The sequence below is a fragment of the Engystomops pustulosus genome, chromosome 3 (genome assembly GCF_040894005.1).
Source record: "Engystomops pustulosus chromosome 3, aEngPut4.maternal, whole genome shotgun sequence".
Classification (NCBI taxonomy): domain Eukaryota; kingdom Metazoa; phylum Chordata; class Amphibia; order Anura; family Leptodactylidae; genus Engystomops; species Engystomops pustulosus.
This window is the reverse complement of record NC_092413.1, coordinates 235,055,037-235,070,637: the sequence shown is the minus strand read 5'-3', so window position 1 is coordinate 235,070,637 and position 15,601 is coordinate 235,055,037. Positions and strand designations below refer to the sequence as shown.

The 15,601-nt window shown below is 47.5% G+C and overlaps 1 protein-coding gene across 2 annotated transcripts in view; it reads left to right on the top strand.

The window, feature by feature from the left end:
• The first annotated feature begins 397 nt into the window (after window positions 1-397).
• LOC140122810 (oocyte zinc finger protein XlCOF8.4-like) overlaps window positions 398-15,601 on the top strand; it is a 217,981-nt gene continuing 202,777 nt past the window's right edge. Inside the window, exon 1 of one of the 2 annotated variants that reach the window (XM_072144034.1) lies at window positions 398-580. The gene's annotated coding sequence lies outside the window, so the exon portion shown is untranslated. The remainder of the gene's footprint in view (window positions 581-15,601) is intronic. The other variant, XM_072144036.1, reaches the window with a different exon arrangement.

The following is a 15,601-nucleotide window of genomic DNA, read 5'->3' as shown; positions in this document are numbered from 1 at the left end:
CTCTGTTGTCACTGCTGAGCTCCACCCCCTTGTACTGGTCACATGGTGGTGACATCATCACAGGTCCTTCAGCCTCTCCTGTCACTGCTGAGCTCCGCCCCCTGTACTGGTCACATGGTGGTGACATCATCACAGGTCCTTCCGCCTCTGCTCTCACTGCTGAGCTCCGCCCCTCATGTTCTGGTCACATGGTGGTGACATCATCACAGGTCCTTCAGCCTCTCCTCTCACTGCTGAGTTCCGCCCCCGTGTACTGGTCACATGGTGGTGACATCATCACAGGTCCTTCCGCCTCTGCTCTCACTGCTGAGCTCCGCCCCTCATGTTCTGGTCACATGGTGGTGACATAATCACAGGTCCTTCAGCCTCTCCTCTCACTGCTGAGCTCCGCCCCCGTGTACTGGTCACATGGTGGTGACATCATCACAGGTCCTTCAGCTGTTGCAGTGCAGGTCCTGGTGGGTGGTCGGGGCTGTTGTCTCTCTGTTATCAGCCATTATCAGAGGATATATATACATATACAGCACTGGCTGCCGGCGCCTCTCACACTCACACCTGCCCCCAGTGACCCCGCTATAAGGTAAGAAGACACCGGGGGAGGGGGTATTATACACCGGGGAGGGGCTGGAGGATATTATACACCGGGGAGGGGCTGGAGGATATTATACGGAGGGGAGGGGCTGGAGGATATTATACACCGGGGAGGGGCTGGAGGGGGGGGATATTATACACCGGGGAGGGGCTGGAGGGGGGAGTATATTATACACCGGGGAGGGGCTGGAGGATATTATACACCGGGGAGGGGCTGGAGGGGGAGATATTATATACTGGGGAGGGGCTGGAGGGGGGGATATTATACACTGGGGAGGGGCTGGAGCGGGAGGATATTATACACCGGGGAGGGGCTGGAGGGGGAGGATATTATACACCGGGGAGGGGCTGGAGCGGGAGGATATTATACACCGGGGAGGGGCTGGAGGGGGAGGATATTATATACTGGGGAGGGGCTGGAGGGGGAGGATATTATACACCGGGGAGGGACTGGAGGGGGAGGATATTATACACCGGGGAGGGGCTGGAGGATATTATACACCGGGGAGGGGCTGGAGGGGGGGATATTATACACCGGGGAGGGGCTGGAGGGGGAGGATATTATACACCGGGGAGGGGCTGGAGGGGGGACTATATTATACACTGGGGAGGGGCTGGAGGAAATTATACACCGGGGAGGGGCTGGAGGATATTATACACCGGGGAGGGGCTGGAGGGGGCTGGATTCAGCGCTGCGCTCGGATGATCAGGGCAGCTCCGCTCATTTCGGGGAGCGATAAGGGGTCTTATTGAGTTCCTCGGATCCCATGGACCCCTGTTCTTTATTAATCCTACAATAAAAGGTGATGTGTAATGAGCCCTGACAGGGGTGAGGCTGCTCCGGGTATCGGGTGAGGGGCGGCTCCCGGGGCAGGGATAAAGGTTCCACCTCTTATTTACTACTCGGTGCCATGTGTAACAGTACAGGCCGTTCTTAAGTTGAATTCGTATGTAAGTCGTGAAGGTGCAGTTATCTGTGGGTGTGAGAATAAGAAAGACAGGGGGGGGCGTGTCCGGATGCAGGCCAGAACGGACGCTTGAGACTGGAGCTCCGTCCACCCGCGCTGATTTCAGCTTAATAAGCGCCTACCGTGGCCCTGGATTGGCGCCATATGGGGAACCACCACCGTGGCAAGGCACCGGGAGCCTCGGCAGACCGCTCCAGCACCCCTGCTCCCTGCACACTGGACGAATTTGTGGTCCGGGAAACATGCGCCGGATCCAAGATGGCGCAGAGCGCGGAGGTTCCGCTACAGTCGGGCACAGCGGAACCGCCTCCACCTGCCACAGCAGCTCTGCAGCCCGGCGATCAGAGGAAGAAGCGGGGAGCAGCCAGAGACAGCAGAGGGCAGCGGGAGAACGGCCCTCCTAAGGTACATCCACCTGCCCAGAGCCCCCTACCTCTATCTGAGGGGAGTCATACAGGGGAGCTGTCCCTGCTTATTGATCTAGCCACACCAGCAGGAGCCAAGCCCTAGCCACCAGGCCTTATCATCTGCCCCTCCCACAGAGGCCACAATATTACCATATGCAGAGTCCCTCTAATAGGGAGTTGGAAGATATGGATTATGCTAATACACCCCCTGCCCTGAGACCCCAACTGGATCCCGGAGACTGGTCTCCAGAATCGCATCAATCTTCACTGTCAGGTCCACAGCGACATCTGCAGGCAGATTGATGGTCTCATGTGCAGGATTTTCAGGCGCTGATACTTGAAGTTAAGGACACATGCAGGTCGGCTGAAATGCGACAGGACCTAACAGCAATAGAAGATGACCATGCTTCCTCTAGAAGAGTAGTGAACACTCTCCATTCCCGCCTCTTAGAGCAATCTGAGAAGATTCAAGATCTACAGTCGCATGTGGAAGACCTTGGTAATCGAGGTCGTAGAAACAACAGTTCCGGAAACGTAAAATGTCGAAAAATGTCCCAGAGTACTCAGTCTTCTGTTCTCATCCCTGCTGGGAAGATACCCAGAGGATCCTATCAAAATGGACAGAGCACACCGAGCACTTAGGCCAAAGCCACTTTCTGGGCGCCCCAGAGACATTATTTGTTGCATTACAGATTTCCTTCTGAAAGAGGAGATTATGGCTAAAGCACGAAACAGGCCACATATCGATTTTAAAGGTGCTCAGGTCCAGTTATTCCAGGACCTCTCGTGGGTCACTTTGCAGCGTAGGAGAACAGTATGCCCCCTGCTGGAGACACTGCGGAAAGCTGATATATCCTATAGATGGGGAGATGGCAGAACAGCCATATTACGCTCTCCAGCGGATTTGAGTGACTTTTGCACTGCCCTGGACCTGCAGGTTCCAGTTATCCCAGAATGGAGATTACCCTCACCGGATCCGCCATTATCACCGACCTGGCAACGTAACACTAATAGAAAACAGCGCAGAAGATCCCCGGAGTCGTCTGGATCCCCTCCGACCTTCACACGCTCACGCACTGCTCCGAAAGGACCAAGAAGTTAAAGGAAGAGGGGTTGCACGGCCTGCGGGGACCCCGGTGACTTGGGGGTTTTTTTTCTTTCTCTCAGGCGATGGCTCCCTGTCACCTATGGTATCCTTTCCAAGTTTATGATGCAAGCCCGTGGTGGTCGGTATCGTTTTGGAGTTGAGTCAAGGGTTTGATGTCCGACACATTTCCCGTGATTGGGTTTGTTTGCCTCCTTCTGTGTTGGCCCCGTATTCGGGATCATAACACGAATGGACGCATAGGAAACAACCTGGCACTCTTCGCATCATGTCATGTTCATATATTAGGCTTGCGCTTCGCTATGTTTTACATCATAACTAATGGTGAAGATTATTACATTGAATGTTAAGGGGCTGAACTCTAATGCTAAACGTCAGTTGTTGCTGCAGGAGTTGAAGCGACCTAAACCAGATATAGCGTTTTTGGTTCGTTCAGATTTGCCAGGAGGGGTTACCCTCAGAGTTTTCAGGCCACTGCAGCAACAAAGACAATGGGAGTAGCTATACGAATAGCTCGCTCCTGTCCCTTTCAAGTACTAGATACTTATACAGACCCCGAGGGGCGGTTCATTATTCTGAAGGGGACCCTTGTGGGACGCCAGCTGGTCCTTTGTAATGTATACTCTCCGAATTCTGGGCAACTAGGATTTCTATCAAATGTCCTGTCACGTTTAGCTCAATATCGGCCAACACAACTGTTATTAGGAGGAGACTTTAACGTTATATTCTCTGAGATCCGGGACCGTATGTCCATACAGGGTGTCCCTCCATCACAACAACAGTGTAGACTCTCATCGGGCTTTAGGAAATTGATATGTAGACACGATCTCTTCGACCTATGGCGGGTGGACAATCCCACAGCCCGGGGATACTCATACTATTCACACCCACATAAGACACATACACGTATAGATTTTTTTTTTGGGAGATATCTCGATACTTCGCAGTATATGCTCTGCCGATATAGGTTTAATATCCTGGTCGGATCATGCACCGGTCACGGCTGAATTGTCGTTCCTAAATCCCCCTCCTCGACCTCTCCACTGGAGACTCAATGAGACCCTCCTATCCCACAATGTTACCAAAGAAGCTTTACTCACTTCCTTACTACAATATTTTGCCGATAACTCCCCATCAGCCCCATCACTGCCTATCTTATGGGAAGCACATAAAGTAGTTTACTGTGGATATGCTATATCCCAGGGCGCTTATACAATGTGTACGGGAGCTTAAAACATTGGAAAGCAAGTTGGTTGCCCGCCCATCTCTCACGATCTTGCAAAAAGTCGTAGCCACCCGGGCCCAATTAAGAGAGATCTAGTAGTAGCTGCTACGCTACTCCCGCCAGCGTTTCTTTGAATACGGTAACAGGGCACATACGCTACTAGCCCACCAACTCCAGGATAGGGCAGTGGCAACTAACCCACATAGCCTCAGGGATAATACAGGTACTGCCCACTATAAACCTGAGAAGATAGCACAAATATTTGAAACGTATTATCATGATCTGTATAATCTTCCTACTCGTCCCTCCTCAGGTTCCCAGGGGTCTTTGGAGCAATACCTTAGTGAATGTAACTTTCCTAAATTGTCCTCTACTGCTCTGGGATTACTGAACCAAGAGATTACGGAAGAGGAAATACGGGAAGTAATTAACCCCTAGGGGACACAGCCTATTTTGGCCTTAAGGACGCGGCCCCATTCTTCAAATCTGCCCTGTGTCACTATAAGTGGTTATAGTTTTGGAACGCTATGAGATATCCATGGGATTTTTAGATTGTTTTCTCGTGACACATTGTACTTCAAATTAGTTTAAAAATTTGGATGAAATCTTTTGCGTTTAGTTATGAAAAAAAACAAAATTTGGAAAAAATTTGGAAAAATTCTTTATTTTCAACGTTCTAAATTCTCTACTTTTGATGCAGATAGTCATAGCACCCAAATAAATTCATAACTTACATTTCCCAAATGTCTGCTTTATGTTTGATGGTTTTTTAACATTCCACATATTTTACTAGAATGTTATGAGGCTCAGAATTTAGGTATCATTTTTCACATTTTTTGTAAAATCACCAAAACCCGTACTTAGATGGACCTGCTCAACTTCTAATTGACACTGAGAGGCCTAAATAATAGCGAGACTCGTAAATTACCCCATTGTGGAAACTACACACCTCAACGTATGAAAAACCACTTTTAAGAAGTTTGTTAACGCTTTACGTGTTTTATAGGGGTTAAAACAAAATGGAGGTGCAGTCTGCAAATTGTAATATTTTTTCACAATACACCCATTTTGGGTGGAAAATTAAACATTTACAATGGATTAAATGAATAAAGGCTCCACAAAGTTTGATACCCAATTCCTCCCGAATGCACCGATACCCCAAATGTGGTGGTAACCTGTTGTATGGGCGCACGGCCGGGCATAGAAGGGAAGGAGGCGCCATCCAGATCAGATTTTCTATGTCACATTGTACAGGCTATAATTTTTTTCTTTTTTTTAATGTGGACCTATAGGGGCTTATTTCTTTTGCCACATGAGATGCACTTTTCTGGTAGGTAATTTAGGGGAATCTATAGGCTAATTGGTGAGATTTTATTAACTCTTTGTTGGTGGAGAAAAATCATCACTTTTCAGGAAGATTTTTATGGGTTTTTTTTTTTTGCCCGTTTACCATACCATGAAAATAGTATATTATTTTTATTCTATGAGTCGCCACGATTACAAAAAGACCTCATTTATATAGATTTTTTATTTTTTTCCCATTTTTACTGCATAAAAAGTAATTTGGCAAAAATGTTGTTAATTTTAGCATCACCGTCTTTCATATGCAGAACTTTTTTATTTTTTGCCTCACAAATCTGTTTAAGGGCTTATTTTTTGCGAGAAGGATTGTTCTTTTTAGTGGTCTTATTTTAGAGTGCAAAACATTTTTTAAATCCCTTTTTAGAGCATTTTTATAGGGTATTAATTGAAAATGATCTTTTTTATGGAGCTTTTTTTTGTTTTGTTTTTTACGGGGTTCACTTTGCGGAACTAATAACGATTCAGTTTTATTATGCAGATTGTTACGGACGCAGGGATACCAAATATGTGGGGGTTTTGTGTATTTTATTCAATTGTACTGAATAAAAACCAATTTGGAGAAAATCTTGTTCATTTTAGCATCACCATCTTTTTATATGCAAAACTTTTTTATTTTTCGGCTGACAAATCTGGTTAGGGGCTTATTTTTTGCGAGAAGAGTTGTTCTTTTTAGTGGGCTTATTTTGGAGTGCATAACATTTTTTAAATTACTTTTTAGAGCATTTTTTGATAAGGTATTAATTAAAAATTATCTTTTTTTGGAACGTTTTTGCGTTTTTTTTCTACGGCGTGTACCGTGCGGGTCCAGTAACGATTCTGTTTTATTATACAGATTGTTACGGACGCGGCAATACCAAATATGCGGGGTTTTTTGTGTTTTTGTGTTTTTTATACTTTATTAAGTGTTTTTATGGGAAAGTGACATTTTAGGGGCTTATATTTTTATGTATTTATTTTTTATTTATTATAATGTGTAGTGTTAAGTGTTTTTGCATATTTTTACTTCTACATACTTGAACTTGAACCAGTGATGCTCTGATCACTGGTTTAAGTTCAATACACTGCTCTACAATACTATTTTATTGTAGAGCAGTGTAAACTGTCTGAGCAAGCTTGCGCATGCTCAGACAGTTTACAGCCAGACCCGGAAGGGGTCTGGCTGCCATGGAGACTGGGCAGCTCCGGGGCACATGCCAGTCCTCGGAGCTGCCCAGAAGTGGATCGGATCCCCCGGTAAGCGGCACGGGGGATCCGATCCACAGCGCAAACACCCTTACACGCCGCGGTCATGTTTGACCGCGGCGAGTAAGGGGTTAACACCCGCGATCGGAGCCGGCTCCGATCGCGGGTGTTAGCGCAGGCTGTCAGCTGTACTAGACAGCTGACAGCCACTGCTTCTGGTACCGGCTCCGTTCGTGAGCCGGTGCCAGAAGCAGGACGTTATAGAACGTCCCCGTGCGCTAAGCATCTAGCGCCGGGGACGTACTATAACGTCCTGGTGCGCCTAGGGGTTAAAGGACACCTGTCATCAGGTCTGTGTCACTTCTCCTGTCACTACTACCTGTGGAGCAGCTCACAAGGATCCCATCCCAGCCTTTATCTAGTTATTTCATACATTATTCATTGTAAAATCATCTATTCTTTATCATGTAAATGAGGCTGGTCACATGGTCAGAGGCAGTGATGTCACCCCTGTTACCCCTCCCATCTCCTCCCCCTGCTCATGTCTGTGTGTAATGTATAGTAAAGCATTGCTGGTGTGTGTGCTGCATCTGCTGACATGCTGCATCCTCCTAATACACATGTGAGAGACACAGACATCAGCTACACATGAATCTGACATGTTCTGCTGTAACATGGCTGTATCCTGGAGCTGTTGTATCTCTCCTACACACACACACACAGGCTGCAGGGGGCGTGGCCACCAGCACCAGGAAGCACATCATTATACAGCCTCACATCATTATACAGGCTGTCAGTCAAGCACTGGGGGTGTGGCTGTGCCTCCCACTCATGAATAGAGTGGACAGCTTGAATATGCTAATGCTTCATTGGACATTTCACAGGTCATTTGCATACAGCTTTAGGACCTCATTGCTTAGGTTTACAGGCATGTAGAGGGACAATGAAGGGATAGAGGCAATGCTCTCTAATGGCAGTTTATGAAAATATATTTAGTTTAGGGCTGTTATTTTGCATGACGGGTTCTCTTTAAAGGGCACCTACCACCACAAATCTACCTATAAAGGTAGATCGGGTGGTAGGTGGATCATTGGGACGTGAGGATAGCCCTTTTAAGGGCTAATCCTCACAACCCTGCACTTTTTTGAGAACTTTAATTTGATATTTATTCAAATGTACTTATGTGGCTACCGGGGCGTGGAGTAGCCGCTTATGAGATTACACGAGGCGGCTACTCCACGCCCCGGTAGCCACTTTACTCCTCCTACTCACCCATCTTCGGCGCGCAGCTCCGCGTAGCTGCGCGCCCTCGTCCGGCGAGCCTGCCGTCTGCGCATGCGCAGAAGAGCAGGCCCGCGCCTGTTTCGGAGTTGTGACCGCGCAGGCGCGGGCCTGCTCTTCTGCGCATGCGCAGACGGCAGGCTCGCCGGACGAGGGCGCGCAGCTACGCGGAGCTGCGCGCCGAAGATGGGTGAGTAGGAGGAGTAAAGTGGCTACCGGGGCGTGGAGTAGCCGCCTCGTGTAATCTCATAAGCGGCTACTCCACGCCCCGGTAGCCACATAAGTACATTTGAATAAATATCAAATTAAAGTTCTCAAAAAAGTGCAGGGACGTGAGGATTAGCCCTTAAAAGGGCTATCCTCACGTCCCAATGATCCACCTACCACCCAATCTACCTTTATAGGTAGATTTGTGGTGGTAGGTTCCCTTTAAGGCCCTTCCAAATGGAAAATCACCGGGTCCTGACGGCTTGCCATATGCTTATTTTAAAACATATCTGGATATCCTGACCCCTTATATGATCAAACTATTTAATGCTTTTATGACAGGCACCCCAATCCCTGAGGCTATGTTGCGATCTTTTATTACGGTAATCCCGAAACCAGGAAAAGATCCCCTAGATTGTACCAGTTATCGCCCTATATCCTTGTTGAACTCCGATCTGAAGATCTTTACTAAAATATTGCCGAACAGACTAGGGGAGTGGCTCCTGCACCTTATACATAAAGATCAGGTGGGCTTTGTGCGTTTCAGGCAGGCAGGGGATAATACACGGCGACTAGCTGATTTACTTGAGGTTATTAGAAAAACAGACGAGAGCGCTCTCTTCTTAAGCTTAGACGCTGAAAAGGCGTTCGATCGCCTGGATTGGGGGTTCATGATGGCGACTCTACGGCACTTTGGTATGAAGGGGCCGTTCTTGCAGGCTTTGCAGGGACTTTACTCTAATCCTAGTGCGGCAATACGTCTTCCTCATGCTAACTCCTTGTTTTTTGCAATCCGTAATGGAACTAGACAGGGATGCCCACCTATTATGTGCCCTGAGTATAGAACCGTTGGCAGCATACATTCGCTCATCAGTAGATGTGACCGGGATACGAGTGAGGGACAAACAATTCAAGATCTCTCTTTTCGCTGATGATGTGCTTTTGACACTTACAAACCCTATAATAAGTCTCCCAAATCTCCACAAATTATTGGATAACTACAGCCACTTCTCCGGATATAAGATCAATAATAATAAAACGGAAGCCCTTCCCATAAACCTCTCCCTAGAGGAGCTAAGCGCCCTTAAGAGCTCTTTCAAATATACATGGCAAACAGAGTCACTGAAGTACTTAGGGACCAGGATAACCCGCACATATAAGACTCTATATGCAGCAAACTTTCCACCAATGATTAAGGAAATTCAGGACCTTCTAACTAAGTGGCAGCCTCTGCATATTTCCTTGTTGGGCCGTATAGCGGCCGTAAAGATGTCTATTTTGCCAAAATTGCTATATTTGTTCGAAACTCTTCTGATGGAGGTCCCGATGGCGGTCCTGGGTAGATTGCAATCAATGTGTTTGGGGTTTGTATGGGGAGGTAGGAGTCACAGGATATAAAGCGGTACTGACGGCAGGAACTACTAGTGGAGGATTAGCCCTCCCTGATATTAAGCTTTATTATCTGGCGACTCATCTCCGTCATATCACCTCATGGTCCACAATGCATGCATATAATAGATGGACAGAGCTGGAGAAACTATGGCTAGCCCCATTACACCCGGCCACGCTAATATGGGGCCCCCCACCAGTCAGCATAGTACCCCCTCTGTTAGGTCCTATGCAATTTACCCGAGATATCTGGTTTAGATGTAGGGTACGTTTCCATTTAGCTCCTCTGCAATCCTTACTTACCCCAATTCTTTTTACATCGCACCTCCCAGATAGTCTCACTAGTAGCTATAGACCCTGGGTTCAGGCAGGTACATTTCAAATTCGAACTCTATTAGACCCCCTTACACCTAAGATACTCACTCTAAGGGAATTAGTGGAGAAACATTCTTGCCTGACGGGGGCGGACTTCACCTATCATCAGATCAAACATTTTATCTCATCTCTATAGGGATCGGAACCCCCCCCCAGACCCAAACCCTTTGAGTTGATATGTTCAGAAGGTCCTTCTACCAAGGGCCTGATCTCCAGTCTGTACTCCCTTCTCAATGAACGTACTAATGTATCACACCCATGCATGAGTAAGTGGGAATCGTGGTTGGGTAAACAACTCACCCCTGAACAATGGCAGAACGTCTGGGCACGGTCACGCCAATCATCTAACCCTGTATAAAGAGAACCAACTCAAAATCCTACTAAATTGGTATCGTACTCCCCAGCTCCTACACAAGTTCTACCCATCTGTTCCTAATAAATGTTGGAGATGTGGAGGACCTGATGCTACATTGTTCCATATTTTCTGGAGTTGCCCCGCCTGGCTGGAGGTTAGGTCCCTTGTTGGGGGGATCCTTAATTTGCAAGTCCCATTGGACCCTGAAATGTATATACTGAATCTATATCCTAGTTCTCTCAGGGGTCCGAGTGCCAGGTTATTCCTACACATTATAACGGCAGCGAAGTGCTTGATTTCTCTGAATTGGAGACGTCCTGCTTCTCCATCCTTACTGGATTTGTATGCACGTCTTAGGGACCTCCGATCAATGGAATCTATTCCGGCTGTACTTCGTCATACCACAGATAAGTTTGAGAAGATCTGGACTCAATGGGACGTACATAACGCTAGATTGATTCTATTATTTAGGATGTTATCACATCTACGCTGCACCATAAGGAATGCTTTATTTATGTGACGATTGTTACTTTGTTCCTTCTCCTTTTTCTTTATTTGTTCTTTTTGTTTTTCTTATTGTTTTTTGATATTTTGCAATTGCAAGATTTAGTAGTATTTTTAATACTTTTCTATGCCTCTTGCGAATCAGCATATATATGATTGTTCTTTTCTTTATGAAAAATACAAAAATAAAGAGTTGATTAAAAAAAAGGGGTAGATACAGAGACACCGGTGACACGTGTTGCTTAGTGCTCCATCTCGTTCCTTTCACTCCCCCCCCCCCCCCCGAGCATTATAATCTTTATTATTTCTAGTCAAATCCTGGGACGGACCCTCATAATCTGTACACATGTGACTGGTGACATAAGAGAACACATGATGTCATATATGTCCTTTACATAAAGCTACAAGGTGCAACTAATTCTAAAGATGGTCTAGTGTGGGGGAAGTGTCCTGCAGAGTCCAGCTACAGCTGTCACTCAGAGCTGTCATTGCAGACACATGGCAATAACTGTGTTCAAATCCACTCATTACAATTATTAATTAATTTGCATTCACAGTCGGGACCGGGATATTTTATCATTGTAGCTCCAGTCAGCATTTTTTTTATCCCTGTGACATTCGGGTTTTGTGCCGTCATGCAAACGGGGATCATAAATAAAGTTCATTACAGATGCATCAGTGCAGCCTAAAGGGCTAAAGCAAAGCAACCAGTGACTTTACCAGAGGTCACAGGTCAGAGAGGAATGTCTGTAACTAGGGGTCGTCTGTAAGTCAAGTGTCCTTAAGTTGGGACACCTGTGTATTTTATAATTGGATGAAGTTCCCACGGCCTAGGAGAAAGGCTTGTGTTATATACACTCACCGGCCACTTTATTAGGTACCACCTGTCCAACTGCTCGTTAACACTTAATTTCTAATCAGCCAATCACATGGCGGCAGTGCATTTAGGCATGTAGACATGGTCAAGACAATCTCCTGCAGTTCTCCCGAGCATCAGTATGGGGAAGAAAGGTGATTTGAGGCCTTTGAACGTGGCATGGTTGTTGGTGACAGAAGGGCTGGTCTGAGTATTTCAGAAACTGCTGATCTACTGGGATTTTCACGCACAACCATCTCTAGGGTTTACAGAGAATGGTCCGAAAAAGAAAAAACATCCAGTGAGCGGCAGTTCTGTGGGCAGAAATGCCTTGTTGATGCCAGAGGTCAGAGGAGAATGGGCAGACTGGTTCGAGCTGATAGAAAGGCAACAGTGACTCAAATCGCCACCCGTTACAACCAAGGTAGGGAGAAGAGCATCTCTGAACACACAGTACGTCGAACTATGAGGCAGATGGGCTACAGCAGCAGAAGACCACACCGGGTGCCACTCCTTTCAGCTAAGAACAGGAAACTGAGGCTACAATTTGCACAAGCTCATCGAAATTGGACAGAAGAAGATTGGAAAAACGTTGCCTGGTCTAGTGAGTCTCGATTTCTGCTTAGACATTCGGATGGTAGGGTCAGAATTTGGCGTCAACAACATGAAAGCATGGATCCATCCTGCCTTCTATCAACGGTTTAGGCTGGTGGTGGTGGTGTCATGGTGTGGGGAATATTTTCTTGGCACTCTTTGGGCCCCTTGGTACAACGCCACAGCCTACCTGAGTATTGTTGCTGACCATGTCCATCCCTTTATGGGCACAATGTACCCTGTAACATCTGATGGCTACTTTCAGCAGGATAATGCGCCATGTCATAAAGCTGGAATCATCTCAGACTGGTTTCTTGAACATGACAATGAGGTCACTGGACTCAAATGGCCTCCACAGTCACCAGATCTCAATCCAATAGAGCATCTTTGGGATGTGGTGGAACGGGAGATTCACATCATGGATGTGCAGCCGACAAATCTGCGGCAACCATGTGATGCCATCATGTCAATATGGAGCAAAATCTCTGAGGAGCTTCCAGCACCTTGTTGAATCTATGCCACGAAGAATTGAGGCAGTTCTGAAGGCAAAAGGGGGTCCAACCCGTTACTAGCATGGTGTACCTTCACAGGTCGGGGAATCCTCTGTATAGATGTGAGGTAGGGGGAATCCTCTGTATAGGTGTGGGGGGGTCGGGGAATCCTCTGTATAGATGTGGGGGTTGGGGAATCCTCTGAATAGATGTGGGGGGTCGGGGGAATCCTCTATATAGATGTGGAGGGTCGGGGAATCCTGTGCATAGATGTGTGGGGTCGGGGAATCCTCTGTATAGATTTGTGGGGTCGGGGAATCCTCTGTATAGGTGTGTGGGGTCGAGGAATCCTCTGTATAGGTGTGTGGGGTCGAGGAATCCTCTGTATAGGTGTGTGGGGTCGAGGAATCCTCTGTATAGATGTGTTGGGTCGGGGAATCCTCTGTATAGGTGTGTGGGGTCGGGGGAATCCTCTATATAGATGTGGAGGGTCGGGGAATCCTGTGCATAGATGTGTGGGGTCGGGGAATCCTCTGTATAGATTTGTGGGGTCGGGGAATCCTCTGTATAGGTGTGTGGGGTCGAGGAATCCTCTGTATAGGTGTGTGGGGTCGAGGAATCCTCTGTATAGGTGTGTGGGGTCGAGGAATCCTCTGTATAGATGTGTTGGGTCGGGGAATCCTCTGTATAGGTGTGTGGGGTCGGGGAATCCTCTGTATAGATGTGGGGGGTCGGGGAATCCCCTGTATATATGTGCTGGGTCAGGGAATCCCCTGTATAGATGTGGGGTCGGGGAATCCTTTGCATTGATGTGCCGGATCGGGGGAATCCTCTGCATTGATGTGCCGGATCGGGGAATCCTCTGCATTGATGTGCCGGCTCAGGGAATCCTCTGCATAGTTGTGCCGGCTCAGGGAATCCTCTGCACAGGTGTGCCGGATCGGGGAATCCTCTGTATAGATGTGCCGGTTCGGGGAATCCTCTGTATAGATGTGCCGGCTCGGGGAATCCTCTGTATAGGTGTGGGGGGTCGGGAATCCTCTGCATAGGTGTGCCGGCTCGGGGAATCCTCTGCATAGGTGTGCCGGCTCGGGGAATCCTCTGCATAGGTGTGGAGGTCGGGGAATCCTCTGTATAGATGTGGGGGGGATCGAGAATCCTCTGTATAGATGTGGGGGGGATCGAGAATCCTCTGTATAGATGTGGGGGGGGGGGTCGGGAATCCTCTGTATAGATGTGGGGGGGGGGGTCGGGAATCCTCTGTATAGATGTTGGGGGGGGTCGGGGAATCCTCTGTATAGATGTGGGGGGGGGGTCGGGGTATCCTCTGCACTGATGTGCCGGCTCGGGGAATCCTCTGCATTGATGTGCCGGCTCGGGGAATCCTCTGCATTGATGTGCCGGCTCGGGGAATCCTCTGCATTGATGTGCTGGCTCGGGGAATCCTCTGCATTGATGTGCTGGCTCAGGGAATCCTCTGCATAGATGTGGGGGTCGGGGAATCCTCTGTATAGATGTGAGGGGTTGGGGAATCCTTTTTTTAAATGTATCGGATCATCGGAAGAGCAGGAACCATGTCATCCTCAAAATATCATGAAATGATATCTCTATATGGTGTCTCTACATCTCCCAGTTGATTTTTAATCTACTTTTCCATATCGTCCCCCATGATGGTCCCCTGGAGGGTGCTTCATCTTCCTCTGTAGGGACAGGAAACTGAGAGCATTAAAAAGCTCCTCCCTCAACCTCCCACCAGTGTTTTTCCTGTCCCTACAGGGGTGCTTGCTCCACCGGGGCCTTCCTAGTCCGGGCTCCTTGGAAGTTCTACTTGGGGTCTACAGGTCCCGGGTTGCCCATCGGGCTGTGCTGGCGGCCACACGGCTCCATGCAGGTCAGCAGCAGCCCATAATAATAATACGGCACATAATACTCGTCCGGTGTTACTGGAAGTGAGGCCACCGCGACACAGCCTAGGAGACGGGCTGTAATTGATGGCGTCAGACGTCGGAAGGTAAGCATGTAAGGACTGCGGCGTAGTCAGTCTGCTGAGGTCTCCATGGAACACACATTGGCCGATGAGGCGGAGATTTGTTCCTGACCCCTGGGCTCTGTAAGTAAAGATTACTGGCACTATATGCACTGTGTAATAAGCATCGCTCCTCTTTTCCTTTCTGATGACTGGAGATCTCACTGCAAAAAAGAAGACTAAGGAGTCTGAAAAAGATAAACCAAAAAAGACATCTTCCAAACGTTGTTAAATCTGAAATACAAAAATGGATGTTTCTAACAAAAAGAGATTGTTTGGTTAAAATATTGAAGGAGGAAAAGCAGTCCTTTTTAGATGAATTATGTGTGGTTATGCGTGAAGAAATGAAGGCTTCAGGAAGTCCTCCGCATAAAAGAGTTAGGGGAATCCTATATACATAGAAACTGATGATGGACAACCTTCTTGCTCTTATCAGGTAGATATGTGATGCAACAGCCTTTACTGAATGACCCTAAGTAACTGTTTCCGAATGACGACATGGATGTGCTAATCAACACTTTAAGAGACACCCTGAACATTGAGGACACTGTTGAAGAAAAGTCAGTAGTGGACGAGCTTTTTGGAGGACTGAGACAAAAAGAAGGTCAGAGTTTTTCCTATCATTGATAGCCTTAAAGGCCTTATCCAGGATGAGTGGAAGGACCCGGAAAGAGGTTTAAACG